This window comes from Eurosta solidaginis, chromosome 1 (assembly GCF_040869045.1).
Source record: "Eurosta solidaginis isolate ZX-2024a chromosome 1, ASM4086904v1, whole genome shotgun sequence".
In the NCBI taxonomy this organism is placed as follows: Eukaryota; Metazoa; Arthropoda; class Insecta; order Diptera; family Tephritidae; genus Eurosta; species Eurosta solidaginis.
This window is the reverse complement of record NC_090319.1, coordinates 277,815,332-277,841,183: the sequence shown is the minus strand read 5'-3', so window position 1 is coordinate 277,841,183 and position 25,852 is coordinate 277,815,332. Positions and strand designations below refer to the sequence as shown.

Genomic DNA, 25,852 nt, shown 5'->3' with positions numbered 1-25,852 from the left:
TATATATATATATACATACTCATAACCCTCATATATAAATACTGTACTCATACACTCTTGTATACATATATCCTCTCACCCAAAATTAGTTGCTACCCAAATATAAATAATCCGTTGCATACATTTTTTGCAACATAAAAAAAAATCTCCAAAAAACTCAATTTTGCACTTAACCCATTTGCATAAATAAACTCAGCCCATTACTCCAATAAAAAACCCCCACCCCTATATAATAAAATTGATTTTATTGGACCAAAGAAAACTAAAAAGTTAAACACCCTAATACGCACTTCTTTTAAACTAAGACTTCACTCAATACGCAACTTAGAACTCAACTTAGTAAACTAAGTGCAACTCAAAGCAATTATAGCTCCACCCACTCTCCTTTTTATTTCTCCACGCCATATGTACATACATATTTAAATACATAACCACATACTTGTACTTAGAGGCGCTAAGACAAGTAATTTTCCACCCTCAACACAAAAGCCGCTCATATCCACTTATTTGTGCAAATTCCGCTACTCATAATTGCACAGTGGGACTAGGCATCTCAAAAACTGAGTAAAATTACAGTGGTAAGAAACACTTAAATTCTCAGTAAATTTTAGACTCAAGTTTAAATTGTAATATGGCGGACGAGAAAAAGGAGCAACCCAAAACCCTAAAGCCACAGTCAGGACCCGTTACCCGATCTAACTCCCAATCGGAAGATGAATACGGAGTTTTGGACAAGAAATTTTTCTTCGAGATAAACAAATTAGAAAAATTCTGCGAAAAATGGTGGAACTTAGCGGAAACGGACCACTCTGAGACCAGTCTCAAGCTGTACTTGGAGGAACTCAACAAGCGAGTAGACGCAGTGGAACCTGCATACGAAGCAGCACAGCTAGGCAGAACGGAGGAAAAATTCAGGGCGACATGCGAGGATGCATACAACACATCTCTCGACACAGCGATGAGCACAAAACTCAGGATCAGCGAGCTGATTAGCACCCTCCAAACTAGTCAACTGAGCAACATGCCCATACAGGTAAACCATACCCCCTCTCAACACGAACCCTATCTCAAAGTCCCCGCATGCGACACGGAGGTCTTCCATGGCGGTTATGAAGACTGGCCGTCATTCCGGGACATGTTCACTGCGGTCTACATAAATCACCCAAAATTATCTCAGGCCCAAAAACTCTATCACCTGAGAGCAAAAACACGAGGAAAAGCCGCTCTGATTATTAAAAAATATCAGCTAAATGATCAAAACTTCGAGCTGGCCTGGGGAGCACTCAAATCCCGATACAAGAATCGGAGAATTCTCGTAGATAACCAATTAAAGACCCTATTTAATATGCCCACAGTTTATTCTGAAAATGGTGAAAGAATTCAAGAAATTCAAACCACCATAAATAACTGTATCTCGACCCTAAATGCGAGCGATGTCTCAACTGATAACTGGGACCCCATTCTCGTATTCTTATGCTCATCAAAACTACCTGATGAAACCCTGGCACTGTGGGAACAATCACTCGACTCCAGGAAAGAACTTCCACTTTGGTCGGAGATGGACAAATTTCTCACGACAAGGTACGAAGTAGTAGAAAGACTTGGTACGTATAGGCCGAGCAAAACCCGTAACCCCAACTCTAGCTTCACCCACAGATCCTCAACACCCCAAACCTCATCGAACTTTAGGAATAAGACGCAAACATTCCATGTGGACTCAAAGAGGCAACCCTCATGCAAACTCTGCAATCTGAATCACTCATTAATGAGCTGTATAAAATTCAGAGATCTCTTAACCCAAGAGCGAAGCAAATTCGTAAAAGAAAACAATTATTGCACAAATTGTTTAGCTTGCTCTTACTTGGAAAGAGATTGTGGTAGCAATTTCACATGCGTGTATTGCCAAAAACGACACCACTCGCTACTCCACTTCCAAGGAAAATCCCACCCAGACAGCAGACCCAGGCAGCAGAGGAACAGGACGCACACAACCCCTCAAGGTCTGCCACCTCCAGCTGAAGACCCGAACAGGGCGTCAACCTCAAAAGAGGCCAGCCAAACCCAAGCCACTCAAAACCCTTTTAAGAAAAACTCAACCTCAACTCACTTCGCGAGTAGTAGCGAAACTACTCTTTTACCAACAGCTTTAGTCACGGTGAAAGCAAATGGCGAACACCACAAGATCCGTGCACTAATAGATCAGGGTTCGGAAAAGACATTTGTAGCGTCTCGAATCCAGAAGCTCTTGAAACTACCAACCAAGAAAACCCATTATAAGATCTCGGGAATGGGCGGATCGGTAGTTCAAAACTCAGACCAGATCTGCGAGATAACACTCTGCTCGTCGGATCTCAAAACAAAAATAAACACCCAAGCAATATTATTGCCTAAACTGACCCATTTCTTACCCAGCATTAAAGTGTCAAAAATAGATTTGCAAGAAATTGCCACATGGCCACTCGCGGACCCTAACTGTTTTACCCCTTCGAGAATCGACATGGTTATAGGTAGCGATCTCACACCCCAAATAATACTCCAGGGGCTACAAGCCAACGTAAGTGGTTCCTTGTTAGCCCAAAATACAATATTTGGGTGGATACTCAGCGGGCCTATTAAAGAACAAGTGAACGCATTCTCCACCCAAGTTATTGAAAACCCAGACGACACCCTTAGCACATTATTGCAGAAGTTCTGGCAACAGGAAGAAATACCTGACACCCAAGCCCTGTCGGAAGAGGACCAATTTTGCGAGGAACTCTACCGAGAAACCACTCACCGCCAGGAAGATGGCCGATATGTGGTAAAACTTCCATTTAAAAAGGAATTCCGCAGTACCCTTGCCCTTGGACACTCGAGAATTGCAGCACAGCAGCAATGCATCAGCGTCGAGCGATCCTTGGAGAAAAGACCAGAATTGAGAGAAAAATACTCAGAAGTTTTGGAGAATACCTCACCATGGGCCACATGGAGGCAACCTCATCACGCGCAGTCATCGAGAACGGAAAGTACTCGTCGTTCTACCTCCCCAACCACGCTGTCTTAAAACCCGACAGCAAAACAAGAAAGGTACGCGTTGTTTTCAACGCGTCTAGAACTACCCACTCTGGCAACTCGTTAAACGATGTGTTGCACACAGGCCCCATACTCCAAAACGACTTAATGCTCGTCCTACTCAAATGGAGATTTTTTAAGTACGTATTTAACGGCGACATCGAAAAGATGTACCGCCAAATACTCGTTCATAAAGAAGATCAGAATTTTCAAAGAATTCTCTTCCGAAGATCTCCACGGCTACCGATGGAGGACTTCAAATTAAAGACAGTGACGTTCGGCGTCAACTGTGCCCCATATCTCGCGATACGGACTCTGCACCAACTCGCAGAAGACACAAAGCCCACCCACCCACTCGCCTATGATATATTGCTACACGAAACCTACGTAGACGATATACTTTCGGGCGAACATAGTATACAGTCCGCTCACGACTCTCTACACCAGGTTATCGAAGCGTTGAAATCAGCCGGTTTTCCACTCAAGAAAATAACGGCAAATCATCCAAAATTGTTGGAATCCATCCCAGAATCTGATCTCCTAGATGCAGATTTCCTCAAATTTCACGATGCCAGCTCAACAAAGACCCTCGGCATAAAATGGAATGCTATAAACGACTCTTTCTCATACTCTTACGACCCTATACCCGCAGAAAACTCGAACACAAAGAGGCAAATTTTATCGGCGGTTGCGAAATTGTTTGACCCGGCAGGATGGCTATCGCCAATAATGATACTAGCCAAGACTCTCCTCCAGCAACTCTGGTTAGAAGGAACTGACTGGGATGAACAAGTCAAACCCAGCGCTTTCCACAAATGGAACATATTTCGCGAAAATCTCTCCGCGATAAATGAAATTAAAATACCTCGATGGGTTCAATTTTCACCCAATAAACCCTTTCAGATGCATGGATTCTCAGATGCATCTGAAAAAGCATTCTGCGCTTGTGTGTACCTGCGAGTACAGAATAGCAAGGACGCGTTTTCTACTCACCTACTCGAGGCAAAGAGCAAAGTGGCTCCCGTGAAAACCGTGAGCCTCCCTCGTCTAGAACTCTGTGGAGCAGTACTACTCACAAAATTAATAAAACAAATTCGCTCACACCTAACTCTGACTCCACATGACCTGTTTCTCTGGTCGGACTCCGCTATCGTACTAGCATGGCTAGAAAAACCCCCACACACCTGGAAGACCTACGTGGCGAATAGAACCTCACAAATTCTGGAAAACGTGAGTAACGCCCCTTGGAAACACGTACCCAGTGGAGATAATCCAGCAGATCTTGGTACCCGTGGATGTACACCCAAGGATCTAGCCGAATGCTCCCTTTGGTGGAAGGGGCCAGAGTGGTTGGCCAAATCCCCAACGTCCTGGCCGAAACCAGTGACACAAACCCCTACTCCACCGGAACAAAAGCGCACCCATGCATTTCATGCTGTAGATGTGCCTGATCTACTCGAACGCTTTTCTTCCTACTCAAGAGCTCTACGAGTCGTTGCTTATATGTACCGATTTATACACAGAGCACAAGGTCTTGATACTTTGAAAACGATCACGCTAACCCAAGAGGAAGTTCATCAAGCGAAAGTTCGTTTGATCCTGTTGACGCAACATAAATACTTCTCTGCCGAAATTGCAGATCTACAGTCCAACAAACCACTCCACAAAAAGAGTTCATTGTTACCTCTAAACCCTATGCTCGACGAATCAGGCATAATGCGGGTGAATGGTCGGCTCTCAAAAGCCAATCTTAGTTACAACGAGCGTTATCCCATTATAATTCCCGATAACTCTCGGTTTTGCTATTTACTCTTAGAATTTAGTCACTCTACCTTGTTGCATGCCGAAAAACAACTGATGATCCGCATGATACAACAGGAATACTACATCCCTCGACTCAAACAAAAGGTGAAGAAGTGCATATTCCATTGTAAGATATGCACGATCTACAAACAACAGGCTAAATCCCAAATAATGGCCGCACTCCCTCCGGAAAGGTCCACCTACTCTCTCCCATTTCACACGACCGGTATCGACTTTGCTGGACCTTTTCTCGTTAAAACATCAATCTTACGGAAGGCCCCTTACTCAAAGGCATACGTTTGTGTATTCGTATGTTTCTCAACAAAAGCAGTCCATCTGGAAGTCTGCTCAGATCTGACGACCGCTGCTTTTAAAGCAGCATTTGCTCGTTTTGTTAGTCGTCGTGGACTCCCACACAAAATAATGTCAGACAATGGTAAAACCTTTATTGGAGCAAGTCGTGTCATTCAAAAGGAGCTTTCTCCTTTTCTCAAGGAAGCCGCAACTGACATAGCCCAACACATTCCATACTCATGGACTGTCCTGGCAATTCATCCCACCATATGCTCCTCACATGGGCGGATTATGGGAAGCGGCAGTTAAAAGCTTTAAAACCCATTTCCTTAAAGTTGCAGGCAGTCAAAAATTCACATTTGAAGAATTTACTACCCTACTCACTCGAATCGAAGCGGTTCTCAACTCTAGACCGCTAGCTCCGATGTCGCAAGATCCAAATGATTTACTCGCTCTAACTCCCGGACATTTCCTCCGTAGTGCTCCACTACTCGCGTTACCTGAACCCAACTCCGAGAACCTCTCGCTCATCAACAAATGGCAAAAACTACAAGTTCTACACCATCAATTTAGTACGCGCTGGAAAAATGAATATCTCAAAGAACTTCATAAGCGTACTAAATGGAAAACTCAGCAGACAAACATCAAAGAAGGTGATCTAGTCGTCGTGAAAGATTACCTTTTCCCCCCGTATGAGTGGCGACTCGGACGTGTCACTCGTCTTCATCCCGGATCGGACGAAAATGTTCGAGTTGTAGATGTCCGCACTCAAAGCGGAATATATACACGACCCATTGCAAAACTTTGCGCACTTCCCCCAGCAGAATAATATCTCTACCCTCACTCTAGCGATCTCACCGTGGCATATAAAATCTAGGATATCCATAAAACCCTATCGTTAGCCCCCTACTCACCTCACAAAATATTTCTCTCTCTTTTTATTCTCATTACAGACGCTACGAGAGTTACAGCACTTGTCGGCTCTGTTGCCAAAAGCACTCTTTGCGCTATTGCAACGCCTTCATGGCTATGACCCCTGAAGAACGCTATGAGTCGGTGCGGGCTCATAAATATTGTATCAATTGTTTGGCAACATCCCATGTTACGGGCGCATGCGACTCCCTGGACCGTTGCCACAAATGCGGCCTTGCACACAACACGCTGCTACATCGGCAGCAAGATAAACCTCCCAAGAAGCAGAAGAACCGACGCAATGTACCGAAACCGAAGGAGAAACCCACTAGTCGACGAGTGGTCATTGCAAAGCCGAAAAAGAAGAGGGAAGGACGCAAGGACACTCAGCGGCGCTTGAAAACCCTGTTCTCCACAGCAGTATCCACCTTGGCAGAGATGCAGGAGTTGCTGCTTCCTTCATCGGAGCAGGCCGGCCGCCATGTTGGAGACATGAACTCCAATTTGATTGAATTTTAAAAAAAATTTCCCTAATTATTCAATTATAATGATAATGAACTTAATATGAAAGAAACGAATTTACAATGAATTTAAACTTATATATGCATATCCTTACCTTAGAATAACTCACCTTGTAAAATTTAACTAAAACATTCACTTCTTAAAACCACATATGTACTTACCTTAAATTCCTTAAATCTACTTAAATCATTTTTCTAAAATACTTACCTGTGCTAAGATACACACCCTTTGTTAAAATACCTAGATTTACTTAAATTAACTTACTTATCTCACCTTTTTCAAGCACCCTGAAAAATAAGAATTTACTTACTGTTTTCTGCATTTTTTATACTCTTTGTACATTTTCATATTAACATACATACATACATACTTACCGTTTTCCTGCTGCGCAGGAGACTTAGGAAATTTACCAAATCAGTTCGTTATCAACTACCGTCCGCTCATGTACATCATTTTTAGTTGACTCCTTTTGACTGAAGTGATTTAAGTTTAATAAAGTAATTTTTTGAAGTTTAAAGTGAAGTGCCGTGATTTTCATTTGGAAGGGAGAGTAGTGGAAACCCCATCCCATTTATACCCCTAGCTAATACACTCTTTAATGCCTTCCATTTGATACACATGTCATACAAACACATTCCAGGGTTTCCCTCGGTTCATTTTCCTACATGGTTATTTTCCCTTATGTTGTCACCATAGCTCTCAACTGAGTATGTAATGTTCGGTTACACCCGAACTTAACCTTCCTTACTTGTTAATTATAAATTTGTTTTTGCTAATAATGCATATTTAATAAAATTGGATAAATAAATTTTCACTGCACTTGTAAAAAATACCAAGAAAATACTCAGTGTTTTTTATTAATAATTTTTAATTTTCACAAAATATTTTTAATTATATTTAAACTTATTTTAAAAAATTTTGTAAAAATTATAAACTTAAAATTTTGAATAAAATGCCAATAAATGTTCAATAATTTTTTATAAACAATTTATAACTTTCACAAAATTTTTTATAGTTAATATTAAAAAAAAAAAACAGTTTCTCACAAAAAAACGATTTTAAGTCTGTTTTTAAATAAACTCAATTTTCATTTATAATAACAGCCTTATATTTATTTTTGCTAAATAATGCATATAATTTGAAATACTGAACTTTCCAACTAAATATGTGAAACTTTTAATTCAATAATTTGAAAAAAGAGCTTTATTTAAAGTTGTAAATATGCATTACTATGGGTTTTATAAAGTATAAAAAAATTTTTAATAAATTTTTATATATATATATATATTTTTTTTTAATTCCACATTCGAATTCGAACTCATCAAAGAAGCTCTTACAATATTTTGATAAAAAATAAAAATAAAAAAACTGTAATTTTGTATTAAATCTTTTTCAACGTATTTAGGTAGCTAAAATTTATTTAAAAAAAATATAAAAAAAATGTAGTAATAAATTTTTGAAACTGAAAAACATTTTTTTTTTTAATATAACTGTCTTAGTTTTGGTGCGACTCACTTTATATTTGATATCACTATTAGTTTCCCTTTCGAATGCAAGCAAAATTAAACAAGTATGACCCAAACATAAGAATTTTTTAAAAATAGCCACATAAACTTAATTCTCTATACTTGGCCAAAATTGCACACACACATATGTACATACATATATACCTTAAGAAGTTTGCTTCAAGTTTTGTAGTAAACAAAGATGTTAGCCAATAATAACTTAAAATTCAATCGATTAGAGAGGAATGCTGCCTACAAATATTTGGTCGGGGTGGAGGGGCGCAAATTTTATTCTCATTGGTATTAGTGGCGGTTGACTTTTATTGTCATTCACCTTTGCCAGCCTTGTTGCTATTGGAACTAATGCTTGATGTCTAATTAATTTTTATTTTATATTATTTTTTTTACTTTTTGTTTGCATTTTTCTTGCACGCGGACAAAGCAACTCCAAAAACCAATCACCAACAACAATACTATGATATAAATATGATTATACATATATATTGTACGTGTAAATATGTTTCTATATTTGTTCATACCGCAGTATATAAGCTTGATTTTTTTATTAAAAAAAATACAACGCTGACACACATACATATGCACATACTGGTATGCGCTATCTGCAGATCGATTATTCGACTTCAACGAATCTAACACACACCAAATAATCTACACCTTATATAAGGCTTATTGCATATATTTTTGGTGTTTCCACTAACCCCAAAGGCACGAGTAGCAAAATACTTTTGGGATGACGTGGGTGCAGATTCGTGATTAATTTCGGTTTCGGTTTTGTTTATGGATCCATTTCGCGATGATTTCGGGACAATTTCGGAACCGTTTCGGGATAATTTCTGTACTTTTGCGGAATATTTTCGGTACTATTTCGGGATAGTTTCGCAATAGTTTTAGAAATAGTTTCGATACCATTCCGCGGTTGTTTTCTGGAATATTTCGAAGTTGTTTTAAGGATAGTTTCATTATAACTTAACCGCCAAAATGGAATGATTTGTTGATTGTTTTATAAAGTATTTTAAGATTATATTGGAACTATTAGGAACTATTTCTTGTTAGCTCTTTGGGAACAGTTCGTTTTAAATTGTTAAACATCGCAGTCTACTCGTACTGATCATGATTCCTTTACACGAAAGTACAAGACTTAGACTACCCCCTTTTTGGAGAATACCGTTGGTACTATCTGACTGGGTTAAGTACCTTGGAATTATTCCTGACAACTTGATGTCATGTAAGCTTGATGTGGAGGATAGTACTAGGAAGCCTTCGGTTGCCTTCTACGGCTGTGGTGTGGCAATTGAAAATGCTGGAGGCTCACTCCAAGAGTTGTCTATTCTATGGCGTTCTGGTCTGGTGGACAGAACTAGACACTTCTTCCCTGGCCAAAAGGTTGGAAACAGTGTATCTATTAACTATGGTTGGAATAAGCGGAGCCCATCAAGCAACACCTTCGCTGGCACTAAACGCAATGCTGAATAGGTACCCGGTATACATCGTGGTCAAAATAGCCGCATCCCGGAAAATAATTCGTGTCTCGGAAATTAAGCTTGTGAATAATGACACACCAACATTCTGACAGAATTCGTCTTAATTCCTGGCAGGACAGACTACTGTGCACCAGCTTCCACGCTGTTGCCACATTCACCTTTAAAATTCCCCCAAGGCATGAATGGCCTGGGGAATTAATATGGGATTGTAGTCTGGTAAACATCTTCAGGATGGAAAGGTTAGGTTTGGGATATTCTGCGATAAGCACGGTATTAGTTGGAAATGCATCGTTTTCTAGGCGGAGATTACTGCTAAAAAGGATGCGATAAATGGAATGCTGTCCACAGCTGTAACAGTTAGGAAAATTAACATCTAGTTGGCTTCCAAAGTCGTGAGATCTAGTTCTGTGGGGGATTAGTTCATCTCACTTATCGTAGCATGTAACTCCTTTTTGATAAAAACTATCTGAATGCCAGGACATAATGATATCCCTTGCAACTGTCAAGCTGATCTCTTGGTCCGGGCAGGCATGGACGAATTGAACGTGTCTGCTAATACTGGACAGGTGGGCCTTGAATAAGCTTAGCAAATGCTGTGTTGAGATCTTACTGGCCCATTGTTGACTCCAAGCTTAGGGTTTACAAAAGCTAATCTAGTCCAACGGGATTGCGTGCGGTACGCCCTAATATGCCGAACAGCACCAGCTGTGTTAGCTGTATGGAGGATGGCGAGGCGGAATCTTCTACTAACTTTATGTTCAGCTGCCTAGCATTTGCGAGGGCGAAGCGTACATATCTCGGTCGAGACCTTTTCGACTCTCCAGCGGCAAATTCTGAGCCCGATCTCTACCTTATTCGTAGTTTTATAGCTGTCATGGAGCGATTCCCTAAATAAACAGAAGCTAGCTTCACCATTAGAGTACGTGTTAACACAACGAACACATATAAAGTTATTCAAGTGAGTTGTTCATTAACTGGACAGCTGCCACCCAACCTAAACTTACGTTGCTTTAGCTAGAAGCTGAACGAAAAATTTCAACAAGATCAAACGCTTTCGGGACTCACATAAGGCTTGATTCAAATGCGCTATCTTTCTCATACAATACATGACTTGAGGCCTAAACATATTCGACTTTTGAGTCGTTTAGGCGCTTGAGTTGCATCCACAGCCAACTTTGAACACACACACACGTCTTAATGGCTATGTTGTTAATCCTCAAGCAACGTAAAAACAACAGAAAAAGAATTCAAAAACTTACGTTTTCACTTGCGTTGTCAGTTTGTTTTTGTGGAGTCTACAAATTAGGAAAAAGTATTTCCTTTTTCATTCTCTTCATCTTCAATTTGAAATAATATCTTAGTTTGTGAATTTGAAAATTTGCTGTTTTCATCCTTTATTATACTCAGTTGAGCAGAGCTCACAGAGTATATTAAGTTTGATTGGATAACGGTTGGTTGTACATATATAAAGGAATCGAGATAGATATAGACTTCCATATATCAAAATAATCAGGATCGAAAAAAAATTTGATTGAGCCATGTCCGTCCGTCCGTCCGTCCGTCCGTCCGTCCGTCCGTCCGTCCTTCCGTCCGTCCGTCCGTTAACACGATAACTTGAGTAAATTTTGAGCTATCTTGATGAAATTTGGTATGTAGATTCCTGGACACTCATCTCAGATCGCTATTTAAAATGAACGACATCGGACTATAACCACGCCCACTTTTTCGATATCGAAAATTTCGAAAAACCGAAAAAATGCGATAATTCATTGCCAAAGGCAATTAAAGCGATGAAACTTGGCAGATGGGTTGACGTTATGACGCAGAATAGAAAATTAGTAAGATTTTGGACAATGGGCGTGGCACCGCCCACTTTTACAAGAAGGTAATTTAAAAGTTTTGCAAGCTGTAATTTGGCAGTCGTTGAAGATATCATGATGAAATTTGGCAGGAATGCTGCTACTATTACTATATATGTGCTAAATAAAAACTAGCAAAATTCGATGAAGAACACGCCCACTTTTTAAAAAAAAAATTTTTTTAATTCAAATTTTAACAAAAAATTTAATATCTTTACTGTATATAAGTAAATTATATCAACATTCAACTCCAGTAATGATATGGTGTAACAAAATACAAAAATAAAAGAAAATTTCAAAATGGGCGTGGCTCCGCCCATTTTCATTTAGTTTGTCTAGAATACTTTTAATGCCATAAGTCGAACAAAAATTTACCAATCCTTCTCAAATTTGGTAGGTACATAGATTCTATGACGGTAACTGTTCTCTGTGAAAATGGCCGAAATCGGTGGAAGCCACGCCCAGTTTTTATACACAGTCCACCGTCTGTCCTTCCGCTCGGCTGTTAACACAATAACTTGAGCAAAAACCGATATATCTTTACTAAACTTAGCCCACCTACTTATCTGAACTCACTTTATCTCGGTATAAAAAATAGCCGAAATCCGACCATAACCATCGAAAATTACGAAAAATGAAAAAAATGCCATAATTCTATACCAAATACGAAAAAAGGGATGAAACATGGTAACTGGATTGGTTTATTGACGCAAAATATAACTTTGGAAAAAATTTTGTAAAATGGGTGTGACACCTACCATATTAAGTAGAAGAAAATGAAAAAGTTCTACAAGGCAAAATCAACAGCCCTTGGAATCTTGGCAGGAATACTGTTAGTGGTATTGCATATATAAATAAATTAGCAGTACCCGACAGATGATTTTCTGGATCACCTGGTCCACATTTTGGTCGATATCGCGAGAACACCTTCACATATACATCCAAGGGCCACTCGCTTTTAAAACCCTCATTAATACCTTTAATTTGATATCCATATCGTACAAACACATTCTAGAGTCACCCCTGGCCCGCCCTAATGGCGATATCTCGAAAAGGCGTCCACCTATAGACCTAATGCCCACTCCCTCTTAAAATGCTCAGTAACACCTTTCGTTTGATACCCATATCGTACAAACATTCTAGAGTCACCTCTGGCCCACCCTAATGGCGATATCTCTTAAAATGCTCAGTAACACCTTTCGTTTGATACCCATATCGTACAAACATTCTAGAGTCACCCTTGGTCCACCTTTATGGCGATATATCGAAAAGGCGTCCACCTATAGAACTAAGGATTACTCCCTTTTAAGATACTCATTACCATCTTTCATTTGATACCCATATCATACAAACACATTCTAGAGTCACCCCTGGCCCACCCTAATGACGACATTTCGAAAAGGCGTCCACCTATAGACCTATTGCCCACTCCCTCTTAAAATGCTCAGTAACACTTTTCGTTTTATACCCATATCGTACAAACATTCTAGAGTCACCCCTGGCCCACCCTAATGGCAATATCTCGAAAAGGCGTCCACCTATAGACCTAATGCCCACTCCCTCTTAAAATGCTCAGTAACACCTTTCATTTGATTCCCATATCGTACAAACACATTCTAGAGACACCCCTGGTCCACCTTTATGGCGATATCTCGAAACGGCGGCCACCTATGGACTAAGGATCACTCCTTTTCAAAATACTCATTAACAGCTTTCCTTTGATACCCATATCGTACAAACATATTCTAGAGTCACCCCTGGTCCACCTTTATGGCGATTTCTCGAAAAGGCGTTCACCTATAGAACTAAAGCCCATTCCCTTTTAAAATACTCATTACCACCTTTCATTTGATACCCATATCCTACAAACACATTCTAGAGTCACCCCTGGTCCACCTTAATGGCGATATCTCGAAAGGGCGTCCACCGATAGACCTAAGGCCCACTCCCTCTTAAAATGCTCAGTAACACCTTTCATTTGATACCCATATCGTACAAACAAATTCTAGAGTCAGCCCTGGTCCACCTTTATGGCGATATTCCTAAATGGCGTCCATCCATAGAACTATGGCCTACTCTCTCTTAAAATACTCTTTAATACCTTCCATTTGATACACATGTCATACAACCACATTCCAAGGTTACCCTAGGTTCATTTTCCTACATGGTGATTTTCCTTATTTTGTCTCCATAGCTCTCAACTGAGTATGTAATGTTCGGTTACACCCGAGCTTAGCCTTCCTTACTTGTTATGACTAGCTCCTCATGGAACTAGGGGAGTGCGGAGGGAGGGATGGCCTGAAGGTTTAATGGTGCCATATAAATCGTTCCCGAGATGGTCGTGCTAGCACCTTAATGGTGCTGTGTTACCGAAGAGTACCGGATCTGTACCCGGCAAAGGACCATCACATCGATAACACTCTCCAAAGCCTTCAGGGAGCAACCTTATCGCTACAAAAATAACAACAACAACTAGCATCAAAATATGACTATTTCTTTTGCGTTCATTGAGGCAGAGAAACTTTCAAAGTGACGCCAGCGCCAAAACGGAAGAATAGTCGCTTTTATGAAGTAAACTTTCTCGTTTTAATAACTTCTAACGTCATTATTTGTTGGGCATACATACATACCAACATACACATGCTTAGATATTAAATGTAGCTATTGGCATTTTTCAGTCAAGTTAGTTATAATAACATTAGCTTGGAAGTATATATTAATGTTATTGTATATTACTTTTTGCCACAACTGTTGTTATTGTAATTCAGTTATTTAAATTTTTTTTTGTGCTGCTGCTTAGTGACTAGTGGTTTTGTTTGTATTGTTGTCTAGCAAGTACATCTGTACTTGCGATAGTGGTATAATCGGTATTTTTGTATATTTGTGAGTAAAAAGACAGGCCTGTATATATGTATGTACCACGGCACACAACCATGCACATTTCAACACATATAAACAATGTATAAATATGTAAGTAAGTAAACACTGAAGTGCAGCAGCAAATGTTGCAACATTCAATTGCATTGCAATGCCGTCTAACAGAACCCCAATGAAAATAAATATTTTATTGCAAGTAAAATTTTGTAAAAGCTCGAGTTTAAGGTATTAGCTAAGCCTTTGTGTCAATACATCTAGCAGGGTATTTTTTAAGTAATACGAACGTGGTCAAATGGTCACGTAGTAGTCCGCCGTGGCCACGTAGTAATCAAAATCTGGCCACAACTAAATTTCGAAAATGCGTGAACAACACCTAACTGAAATAATGTCAGAAATTTTCTGAACATACATGATTTCCCCAAAATGTCAAAAAATATATAACTTGCTAATTCTAATGAAGTTTTATGGTTCTAATCGAAGAAATTTATCAACGAATGAATGATAGTTCATCAAATATACTGTCAATGAGGATTTATATGGAAAAGAACATAGGTACTCACGACTTCCGTGACATATATAAATTCTACAAATTCTGCACGTGCTCGAGGATTTTTGTCAGCATATAATAAAAAAAATTTTGAGCAAGTATATAATAAGTTGGATATGAAAAATAACTATTCCTGGGATTACTTGTTTTATTGCAAATGTTTTGGTATGAGTGAGTCACAACCACGGTTGCCACAGCATGTTTTTTTTGGACCAAAAATGGACCAAAACCCAAAAAAAAAGGACCAAATTAATTTTTTCTTATTTATTGATACACAAATAGTTTATCACTTGGCAACAGTTTTTTTAAATCCTTTTAAATCACAGTCTACCGGATCTAGTCCAATAATTATTAATCAATGGGGCATTATGTCCAAAGATAGATGCAGTTTCCGATTTTAAGTTTGACGAAATGGTATGCTTTATTTTCTAGGAATGGACTCAGTCGCAGTTAAAATTTTATATAGCAATACATTTAAGCGACTAAGCTGATAGAGTACTTTTATCTACATTATAATTTGAGAGCTGAGTCCCATAAGTATGGAAGTACGCCTTCACATCAAAGAAAGTGACTAGAAAACTCGAAAATTTATTCTTCCATATAGATTCAATAGTATGAAATTTCCAATATCTTAAATGGCGCTGCATTGACTACTTTTGTGTAGTTCCCGGTTTATATGTATAACCTTAAGTGTGTCCAATGAGTTGGCTGAATTCCTTCAAAGCCCTGTTGAAGATCGGCTTACCATTCCTATATATCTAATTCGACTTCTAACTGTGATTCTATCTCAAATTCTACCTGTACCTATAGCTGTGCCTCTACCTTTAACGCTACTCCTACCACTGTCGTTACCCTGCCTATGGTAATCAACTTGTAGTTGGTGTGAGGGCTTAGCCGAACTCCATAGCGCCCGACTATGAGGCGGAGCTGTTGAGGACTAACATCTACGCCGTTTCGCCTCATAGGAGGGCGGCGGGATGTCGGTGACCAATAACAGCCTACCCCATAATCCAGGGTGTTATGCGGACCGTGCCTATTGGACGATTTGCAGCCAGTGGATAAATTCGGCTGTATTCAAACGGAGCCTTCCCGATACCGGGCCACCTCGGGAAGTATTTATGGCCTTACCACCGTAAGGGGCGCTGCTGTGGCGGACGGTTCTTTCCCCGTATATAATACTGGACCGCTGAGCCCGCCTTGTCGGGCAGGTGGTCGTACGACCAAGATTAACGACTCATTACCTGATTGTAATAAGGACGATGTAAAGAGGAGGACTGAGTCGCAATACAAGGACGACAAATACGAATTAAGCTATGCGTCGGACTCGGGGAGCCAGAGTAGTGCTGATCTAATGAACTCCGTGTTGGAGAAGCACACAAATGAAAACGGAGTAGAAGAGTGGAGAAGTGTACGGAGCAGAGGAAATAAAAGAGCTGTCTCGCAGTACTGTGAAGCACTAAGAATTGTACAACGCTTGGCGGCAGTGGTTGACCCAACATAAGTGGAGATCGAGCGCTTGGAATGGGCCCATGAAGCGGTAGAAGTAGGTCGAAGGCAGTTCAAAAGGTTTGCTGCGAGAAACCCTCGGTTCTGCAACCGGCACGAGGAGGAAGAAGCGTCGAATGGCGGAATGAAGAGGCAACGTTCGGCGGAAGGCGACAAGCCTGCTTCCAAGAGGCAGAAAGGACCCAGTCCTAGAGCCGCGAGGCAGGGCAGTTGCATAGACAAGACAAGTAGGCCCAAAGCTGTAAGACAGATGGGATCCAATAGCGAGGTAGCAACTACCTCGAAAGCTGCGAGTCAGAGGGAAGTCCCAACTGCGGAAGTGGGAGATAAACCAAAGGGAGATAACGCTAAGACTCCGGCTTTCTCGGAGGCGCTAAAGAGAGTTAAAGCTAAGATTCCGGCTTTGGCTGAGGTGCCAAAGGGAGTTAACACTAACATGCCGGCTTTTCCCGAGAAGATGAGTGATGTGGCAAATCAGTCACTGACTGTGACGACTAGCGAAAGGTGGAGATCTGTAGAAAGGGAACTTATTAGATTAATGCTTAAGATGATGCGAGAAAAACCAAGCCCCTTCCAACCTTTGATTCGGGGGCATGGTATAATGGTGTGAAGATGATAGCGTGCGACAACATCGCGAGCTTGCGGTGGCTAGAGGAAGTGGTTCCAAACCTCCAAAGGCAAGGCACGAACGCGCGCTTTGAGGTGGCGGATAAAGCGCAAATCCCCACGGTACCAAACGACCCCGATGGTTCCAAAGTAGTGTAAGGAGTAGGGTCTGCGGTATACTGCGCTGATCCGCAAATAAGCAGATCCTACAGGCTGCCGGATTACTGTAACGTTTTCCAAGCAGTAGAAACCCTGGAAGAGAATAGCTTAAGCTGCAACCGTGTTAACTTTTATATTGACAGTCAAGCAGCAATTAAGGCAATAAGCTCGCATAGCACAGCATCTAAATGCGTGTTAGAGTGCAAGCATTCTCTGGAGAGAATCTTGACAGGGAGAAGCATACATCTATATTGGGCCCCAGGGCATATGGGAATAGATGGGAATGAAAAAGCGACGAACTAGCTAAAAAGGGACATCCCTTGAAGCTTGCTCCGTAGACCTCCCAATTAGATTGGGCGAGATTAAGCGAAGGCGAGAGGTGCACATGATCGACCAAGCGGGAAAGGCGTGGGTTCAAGCGCAGGACTGTAAAGTGTCGAAGATTATGTGTAGGTCTTACAACCTTAGACTAACACAGTTGCTTCTATCATTGAAAAGAGGGGACTGTAGACTCATGACGGGTATTCTGACTGGACACTGCCTTCTGGCGTCACCTGCCTTTAAATTAGGCTTGGTCAGTGATAGCAGATGTAGGAAGTGCGGGTTGGAGGAGGAAACGATCGAGCACATTCTGTGCTCGTGCCCTGCACTTTCCAGGCTAAGACTCCAGCTATTAGGAGTGATACAGCTGTCAGATCTAGAAGCAGCAAGTTGGTTAAATCCTAGTAAGCTTCTAGTATTTGCCAAGAGGACGGAGATATTTTGTAACATGGGTCATGGTTTTTGATAGGAGTTTTCAGTTTGGTCGTTCAAACAACCTTCTGGTAACACTACGGACTCAATCAGTCTATGTGAGGTCCTCATGGACCGGCCAGTTCAACCTAACCTAACCTAACCTAACCACCGTCGTTACGTCTTCCTCTACCGCCACCTCTTCATCTATCTACCAATCCTTATTCAAACAAATAACACACTGTGCAACAAAAGTTGTGCGACGACAATTAAAAAAACAACATCTGAGACGCAGCATTTAAAACAGTGTATCTGAGCTCAAACGCTATACAACAACAATTCGGTCGAGTAGCTGATTTCAAAGGCTATGCATTTTTTTCCTCTCATTTGTATTATTTGTTATAAGCGAATTGAATTAATCTTAATGGCTATAAAAGAGATAAAAAAATACATAAATATTGACAACAAAAACAAAGATAACAAAAGCAGTTTTTTCGAAATTTAAATTTCTGCAGCATCTTGGGTATTAACGCAATTTGCTTTTAAGTTCTTTTATGTATTTGGTAAAATATTGAATGGAATGTCTTTTCTTCTTCTTCTACTTTATCTTACCTAAAAAATATGGGCGTTGAAAGCGCATTGCGGGAATAAATTGCCGTTAGCCCAATGAAGATGCGATTAATGCAGTTGGTTAAACCCAAATGTATTGTAACTGACATTCCATGCTCTTTTAACAAAAGAATATTTATGTGCAAATATATGTAGTATTTGTTGTTTGTAATTTCAGAATTTGTAGGCTGTGCTAAATTTTTTTGCAATCATATTTTTGGCTGGAAAGTAATTTTTTTTTTTTTTGTCAAAAGGTCTCTTTAATTGAGTTTCGAAGTAGAAGTGGAACTTTTTTTGTTTTTTCCACTGCTTTTGTTGATATTTTATTACGAATTTCGCAGTGTGTGTCACACATAAAACACTCGCAGTTATTGCTGTTGTAATTCTGCAGAGCGTATTTAAGCAGCTGTTTAAGCGTGGTTTTGGCACACAAGATTTTTTTTCGGTGACTTTTGTTTTTTAAATTTCCTTATTTTATTTTTTTTTTGCACAAGTTAATTTGTTTCTTATGTTTCTTGGTTTTTTGTTTTGGTTGACGTTTTTGTTTTGTTTTTGTTTAATTTACCGTTTTTAAAAAAGTTGGTGTATTACGCTGCGGTGCTTTTTGTAGTAACTAACAATGCAATAGGTTGACATGTTTTTTAAAATTTCAAAAAGTTTTAGTGAGTCTTTTATTCTAGAAAACGTTTTTTCAATTTTGCTTTTTTTTTAAGAAAGAAATACATATTTTATAAATTTCTTTGTTTTAATGTTTTTTGTACTAAACCCTGGTTCAATTTCTCATAAACTTTTTTCATTTTGCGAGCAATTATTGCAATCAGGCATATTCGACTATCTCGAAAAGAAAGAACATTATGGAAAGGGCCATCGATGTGTTAAAGAACAACGTGCGGTTATTAAACCCATGAAAATGATGCAAAAATGTGTTGTTAAGTTTCCGACAGTTTGGAAATGGGTAGTATATGTAGCGTTAATGGGGGAAACGATTGTCCAGATATGAAGTTTTTCGTAATTACTGCCCCATTTTAACAGCTAGAAGCAGAAGTCTGAAAAAGTCATAGAGATTGGTCGTATATATAGCATATGTCCCATACAACCGATTGCTCAGATAAGAAACTTTTCGCAGTTTCTGCACCATTTTAACAGTAAAAAGCTTCAAATTTCCCCAAATGCTTACGTTTATAGCATATATTGTTGTCTGAAAAAATTATAGAGGTCGGTGGTATATATATTATATGGGCAAATCCCAAAACTTTTACTTTTTTGGATATTCGGGTTTTACACACGGGTAAAAAACTTAAGGCCAGAAAAAAGTACAAGGACATTAAGTTTGACCTTTTGGCTATCCAATCTGATTATTTTAGAAATCAAGAAAGTTGATAGTAAGTTTTTGCAGAACTTCGAAACGTAAAAAACGTCGATTTTTACACTTTTTCAAGCGATACCCTTATTTTTTTTTTTTTTTTTAATTTTTTCGATAAAAGTTTGAGGCATAGCTGTAACGCTATGGAATTTAAACTAAATGTTGTTTTTGAGACGGAGATTCTAAAATTATGAGCAAAGTTAATGTGCCCCTCCAATACTCAAAACTATCATGAATCAACGTAGCGATACTTTTTTTTTTGTCATTTTAATATTGACAGTTTTTTGCTTATAGCTTTTTGAGACAACTGAGTATTGAAATTTAGATTATGCACGATAATAGCCTATCAGAGACCAAAAATACCTGGGGCTTCAAATTCGATGTGCCCCTTTCAGTTTTGAAGGTAGAGGCAGAAAAGTGGAAGCACGTGATTGCGTAAATTTTTTTCAGGAGCATGTTTTTTTGTGGGCATAGCTACAATTTTACCTTTTTCTCTACACCACAGTAGTATGCCATCAATTGCCTCATCTTGGAATATTCATGCAAGGAAAGTTATTGATGTTTGTACATTGGGCAAATATACGAAATTTTCGACAAAAATTGGCAATCGTCAAAAAGTGTAGAAAAAAAAATTTTTTTTTTTTTTAACCAGGTTTTATTTAAAAGTAAATGAAAAGGAACACAAATTTGGTACAAAAATTTAAATAAAAAATGGTTCTAGACTTTTTGGCGATTGCCAATTTTTGTCGGAAATTTCGTATATTTGCCCAATGTACAAACATCAATAACTTTCCTTGCGTGAATATTCCAAGATGAGGCAATTGATGGTATACTACTGTGGTGTAGAGAAAAAATTAACAAACGGGTTTGAAATATTTGACGGTTACCCGGTTTCATATTTTTGCCGATATCTCTAAAACCGGGTTTCGGGTATCAACAAAATTTTACCTAAATATACCCCACATAGATATGTACATCCTGATAAAAGTTCAACACAATCGGTTAAGAAGTGTTTAAATAAGTAAAAACAAAATTTAAGGTTTTCCGGGTTTATATTTTTATCAATATCTCCAAAACCGGATCTCGGGTATTAAAACTTTTTTACATAAACATACTTCGTTCAAATATCTATATGTTTTTAAAGTTTCAAAAGAATCGGTAGAAAGGTGTTAAAATAAATGTGTTGCAAACTTTGCAGTAAAAAATATTTGGCGGTTATTCGGTTTTATATTTTTACCGATATCTACAAAACAGGGTCTGGTGTATCAAAAAAATTTTACATAGCTAACAGCTGCATATATCTCCATACTTTGTTAAAATTTCGATATAATCGGTATAGAAGTGTTGAAATAAATGTATATTTAACATTGCGACCTCAATTTGTATATATTTTGCTCAATCTTTTGAGGCATTATGTAAGACGAGTAACGGCGATGCACTATAGCTCCCATTTACCCCTCAATGTTCCTAACAAAAAGATATTTGCGTGATACCATGTTTCAAAAAAAAATGTTTTCTCCAAAAAAACCAAAGTTTGCGGATTTCTTATATACCCCATATAAGCTCATTTCTGCCCTCTTTTTAACGGCTAGAAGCTTCTAATTTTATCAAATGCTTACGATTACGGCATATATTGTTGAGATAAGTGATTCATGATCAACGCTATTTCATGCAGACCACAAAAAACGTGAAACTTTCTATCCTCACACAAAGTACCGACCTATTTTTTATACTCAGTTGAGCAGAGCTCACAGAGTATATTAAGTTTGATTGGATAACGGTTGGTTGTACAGGTATAAAGGAATCGAGATAGATATAGACTTCCATATATCAAAATCATCAGGATCGAAAAAAAATTTTATTGAGCCATGTCCTTCCGTCCGTCCGTCCGTTAACACGATAACTTGAGTAAATTTTGAGGTATCTTGATGAAATTTGGTATGTGGGCTCCTGAGCACTCATCTCAGATCGCTGTTTAAAATGAACGATATCGGACTATAACCACGCCCACTTTTTCGATATCGAAAATTTCGAAAAACCGAAAAAGCGCAATAATTCATTACCAAAGACAGATAAAGCGATGAGACTTGGTAGGTGAGTTGAACTTATGACGCAGAATAGAAAATTAGTAAAATTTTGGACAATGGGCGTGGCACCCCCCACTTTTAAAAGAAGGTAATTTAAAAGTTTGCAAGCTGTAATTGGGCATTCGTTGAAGATATCACGATAAAATTTGGCAGAAAGGTTACTCCTATTACTATATATGTGCTCAATAAAAATTAGCAAAATCGGATGACGAACACGGCCACTTTTAAAAAAAAAATTTTTTTAAAGTAAAATTTTAACAAAAAATTTAATATCTTTACAGTATATAAGTAAATTATATCAACATTCAACTCCAGTAATGATATGGTGTAACAAAATACAAAAATAAAAGAAAATTTCAAAATGGGCGTGGCTCCGCCCTTTTTTCATTTAATTTGTCTAGGATACTTTTAGTGCCATAAGTTGCACAAAAATTTACCAATCCTTTTCAAATTTGGTAGGGGCGTAGATTTTATGACGCTAACTGTTTTTTTGTGAAAATGGGCGAAATCGGTTGAAGCCACGCCCAGTTTTTATATACAGTCGTCCGTCTGTCCTTCCGCATGGCCGTTAACACGATAACTTGAGCAAAAATTGCCATATCTTTACTGAACTTAGTTCACCTACTTATATGAACTCACTTTATCTTGGTATAAAAAATGAACGAAATCCGACTATGACCACGCCCATTTTTTCGATATCGAAAATTACGAACAATGAAAAAAATGCAATAATTCTATACCAAATACGAAAACAGGGATGAAACATGGTAATTGGATTGGTTTATTGACGCGAAATATAACTTTAGAAAAAACCCTGTAAAATGGTTGTGACACCTACCATATTAAGTAGAAGAAAATGAAAAAGTTCTGCAGGGCGAAATAAAAAACCCTTGAAATCTTGGCAGATATTACATATATAAATAAATTAGCGGTATCCAACAGATGATGTTCTGGGTCACCCTGGTCCACATTTTGGTCGATATCTGGAAAACGCCTTCACATATACAACTACCACCACTCCCTTTTAAAACCCTCATTAAAACCTTTAATTTGATACCCATATCGTACAAACACATTCTAGAGTCACCCCTGGTCCACGTTTATGGCGCTATTTCGAAACGGCGTCCACCTATAGAACTAAGGCCCACTCCCTTTTAAAATACTCATTAACACCTTTCGTTTGATACCCATATTGGACAAACGTATTCTAGAGTCACCCCTGGTCCACCTTTATGGCGATATCCCTAAATGGCGTCCACCTATAAAACTATGGCCTTCTCCCTCATAAAATACTCTTTAATGCCTTTCATTTGATACACATATCATACAAACAAATTCCAGGGTTTCCCTCGGGTCATTTTCCTACATGGTTATTTTCCCTTACGTTGTCACCATAGCTCCCAAATGAGTATGTAATGTTCGGTTACACCCGAACTTAACCTTCCTTACTTGTTTTTTTTATCTTATAATTTATCTTAAAAATCCCTTACGTATGTACATCTGTTCACTATGTATTTTATATCTTATACAGCCGATTATTTGGATATTGCGAATGGGACATGATTATTGTTCAGCCTCATTCATGAAAGGCATGAAGTCTTCGGTACAGTCGAAGACAGTCCCGTCCTTACTTGTTTTTTTTAATTTCTTTCCAATTGCATTTGAGCATTGCTTTATGTGATAATTTTCTTGTAATCATTAAGACTGATTGATGTACTACCTAAAAAATTTAGTCTTGCTTGTGCAAATAAGCTTCGATAAAATATAAATATAAAATATAAATATTTTATATAGATTTCAAAACCTGTCTGCATTTTTAAGAACTTTTAAGGTAAATTCGCAAAGAAATCTAAATTTAGTTAATTTATTTAAATATATATATATATATGAAGTTAGAACAAATTTTCAAAGTATACTGCTGAGTGGAATATCACTCTAACTATTTCGAAAAAGCCCTATCTAAACAGCATTCGAAGAACTCCCTTTCTGAGCATAAGTTTATTATATTTTGACGTGTGATATGATATTTGTTACACAGATTTTGAGATAGAGTGTTTTCGAAATGGCAACCAACATGGGATGATATTCCACTTAGCAGACGAGTTATACCCAACTTGCTTCTAAATTTGGAATTACCGTTTCTTTTTATAAGTTTCGTTTTGCTGCTACTTTTTCTTACCACCGAAATAATTTGTTGCACATAAAAAACACACACACTCTGAAAACTGAATATAACTGACTGGATCGAATTTTTTCTTTTAATTTTATATTCTTTTCATCAATAATTGCCACGTAATGCGTACACGATTTTTAGAATGTCCTTAAATCGGTTTTCAGCTGTGTGTTAACTACACAATTTTTTCTTAAATTTTTCACTCACACGAACAAATGCTAGTAGCTATAAATTTTAATTGTATTAAATTATATTTTTTAGTTTTTAGTCTATTTTTAATTCATTTAGTGCCTTTAGTGAATTTTTAGTTTTTGTTTACTTTGTTGTAAATAACATTTTTTTTTTTAATTTGTATTTCTCAGCAAAAATACACACTTTCCTTACGAAAAGCAGTCAATATAAGAAACTTTTGTTGTTACGAAAATTCTCAACAGTACCAATCAAAAAAAAAAATACAAAATTTAATTATAAATTCTTCGAATATGTCGAGCTATTGAATGAGATTTTGTTTGTTTTAGCGAGCAATATTAAAAATTTATTCTCAGTTGTTGTTGCTGCTGCGGCTTTTGCTCTTGTCATTTTTGCAATTATTAACGTTGCTCTTTAGCACAACAATTTTTCAATTCTTTTGCACTACAACAATCACTTTTATATTGCTTTCCTTCCGTTCAATTAAAGTTCTGCGTCCGAATTGTTACAGCGTCCGCATTTAACTGAATTACTTAAATGATCTGAAACACAGTAACTAAAACTCAAATTGAAACTGAAATTGATAGCAAAACTTGGCGAACTGGTGCTTACCAACCGTACATATTATATTTACATACATAAATGCATGCATTTGTTATGTTTGTATATGTGCGCTCATGCCAGCCAGCCAGCCAGTTAGACCAGCGACTTATTGTAACTGCAGAACACAAACTCAAGACCAAGTCCAAGCCTCGAAAGGTAATAGCAAAAGCAAGAGTAAATGCAAACTGTAAACGGCAATAAACCGCAAGACGCTCTATGAAACAGCTGAGCGCTGAGCTTAGTCAACGTGCCTGGTGCGACTCTTACAAAAAAAAAAAAACAAAAAAACTTCAGCGCCAAAACAAGCTTCACTATAAACAAAACAAACTTGCAAAAAAGTTGCAAAGTCAATGCTTATAATAAACTTGATAAAATTTAAAAACAACATTTTTTTTTTTACTGCAATTACAGTCACTGTTGTTGCTCTTGATCTTTCTCTTACTGCATTTGCTGCCTCGACTCATTTCATTAGCCTTTTCACAGAGCTCAGTAAAGCGCTCTTTTCAAAACGTTTGAAGCCATTTCCTGTACCCCGCTGCAAGTATAAATTAGGTTAGGTTGAAAAGACAGAGCCTAGAAATCACGTTCTCAGCCATAGCCCTGAAATTTGACCATTGCTAATAAAGCTTACTGGACCAACTTCCGTGGACTGAGTCACTTCGTGGAGTCAAGAATTGAACAATCGTCCTTATTTTAAGCTTTGATGCTTCTGCGCTTGGTTGTTTGGTGTGCTGTCCGGATACTAGAGATCTGACCCCAATAAGCGCTATTTTAATGCACTTTCTCCTGGAACCAGTTGCCGTTGATTATAGTAGGGCTATTCGGTTCAAACCGATTGGTTTGGTAAATTGAGCTGTTGATATTTTTTACCGGGCTTTTAGCAACTTCCTGAAATCCCGAAAGTATGTAACTGCCCATAGTTTGAAAACTGGTATTTGCTATGAGCATTCGTC

General features: G+C 38.4%; 1 protein-coding gene across 7 annotated transcripts in view; it reads right to left on the bottom strand.

Annotated features, from left to right (window-relative positions):
- Positions 1 to 24,964, bottom strand: part of LOC137237364 (uncharacterized) — a 336,718-nt gene extending 311,754 nt beyond the window's left edge. For 2 of the 7 annotated variants that reach the window (XM_067760903.1, XM_067760906.1), the window contains exon 1: positions 18,488 to 24,064. The gene's annotated coding sequence lies outside the window, so the exon portion shown is untranslated. The other 5 variants (XM_067760904.1, XM_067760905.1, XM_067760907.1 and 2 more) reach the window with 5 other exon arrangements.
- Positions 24,965 to 25,852: the final 888 nt, after the last annotated feature.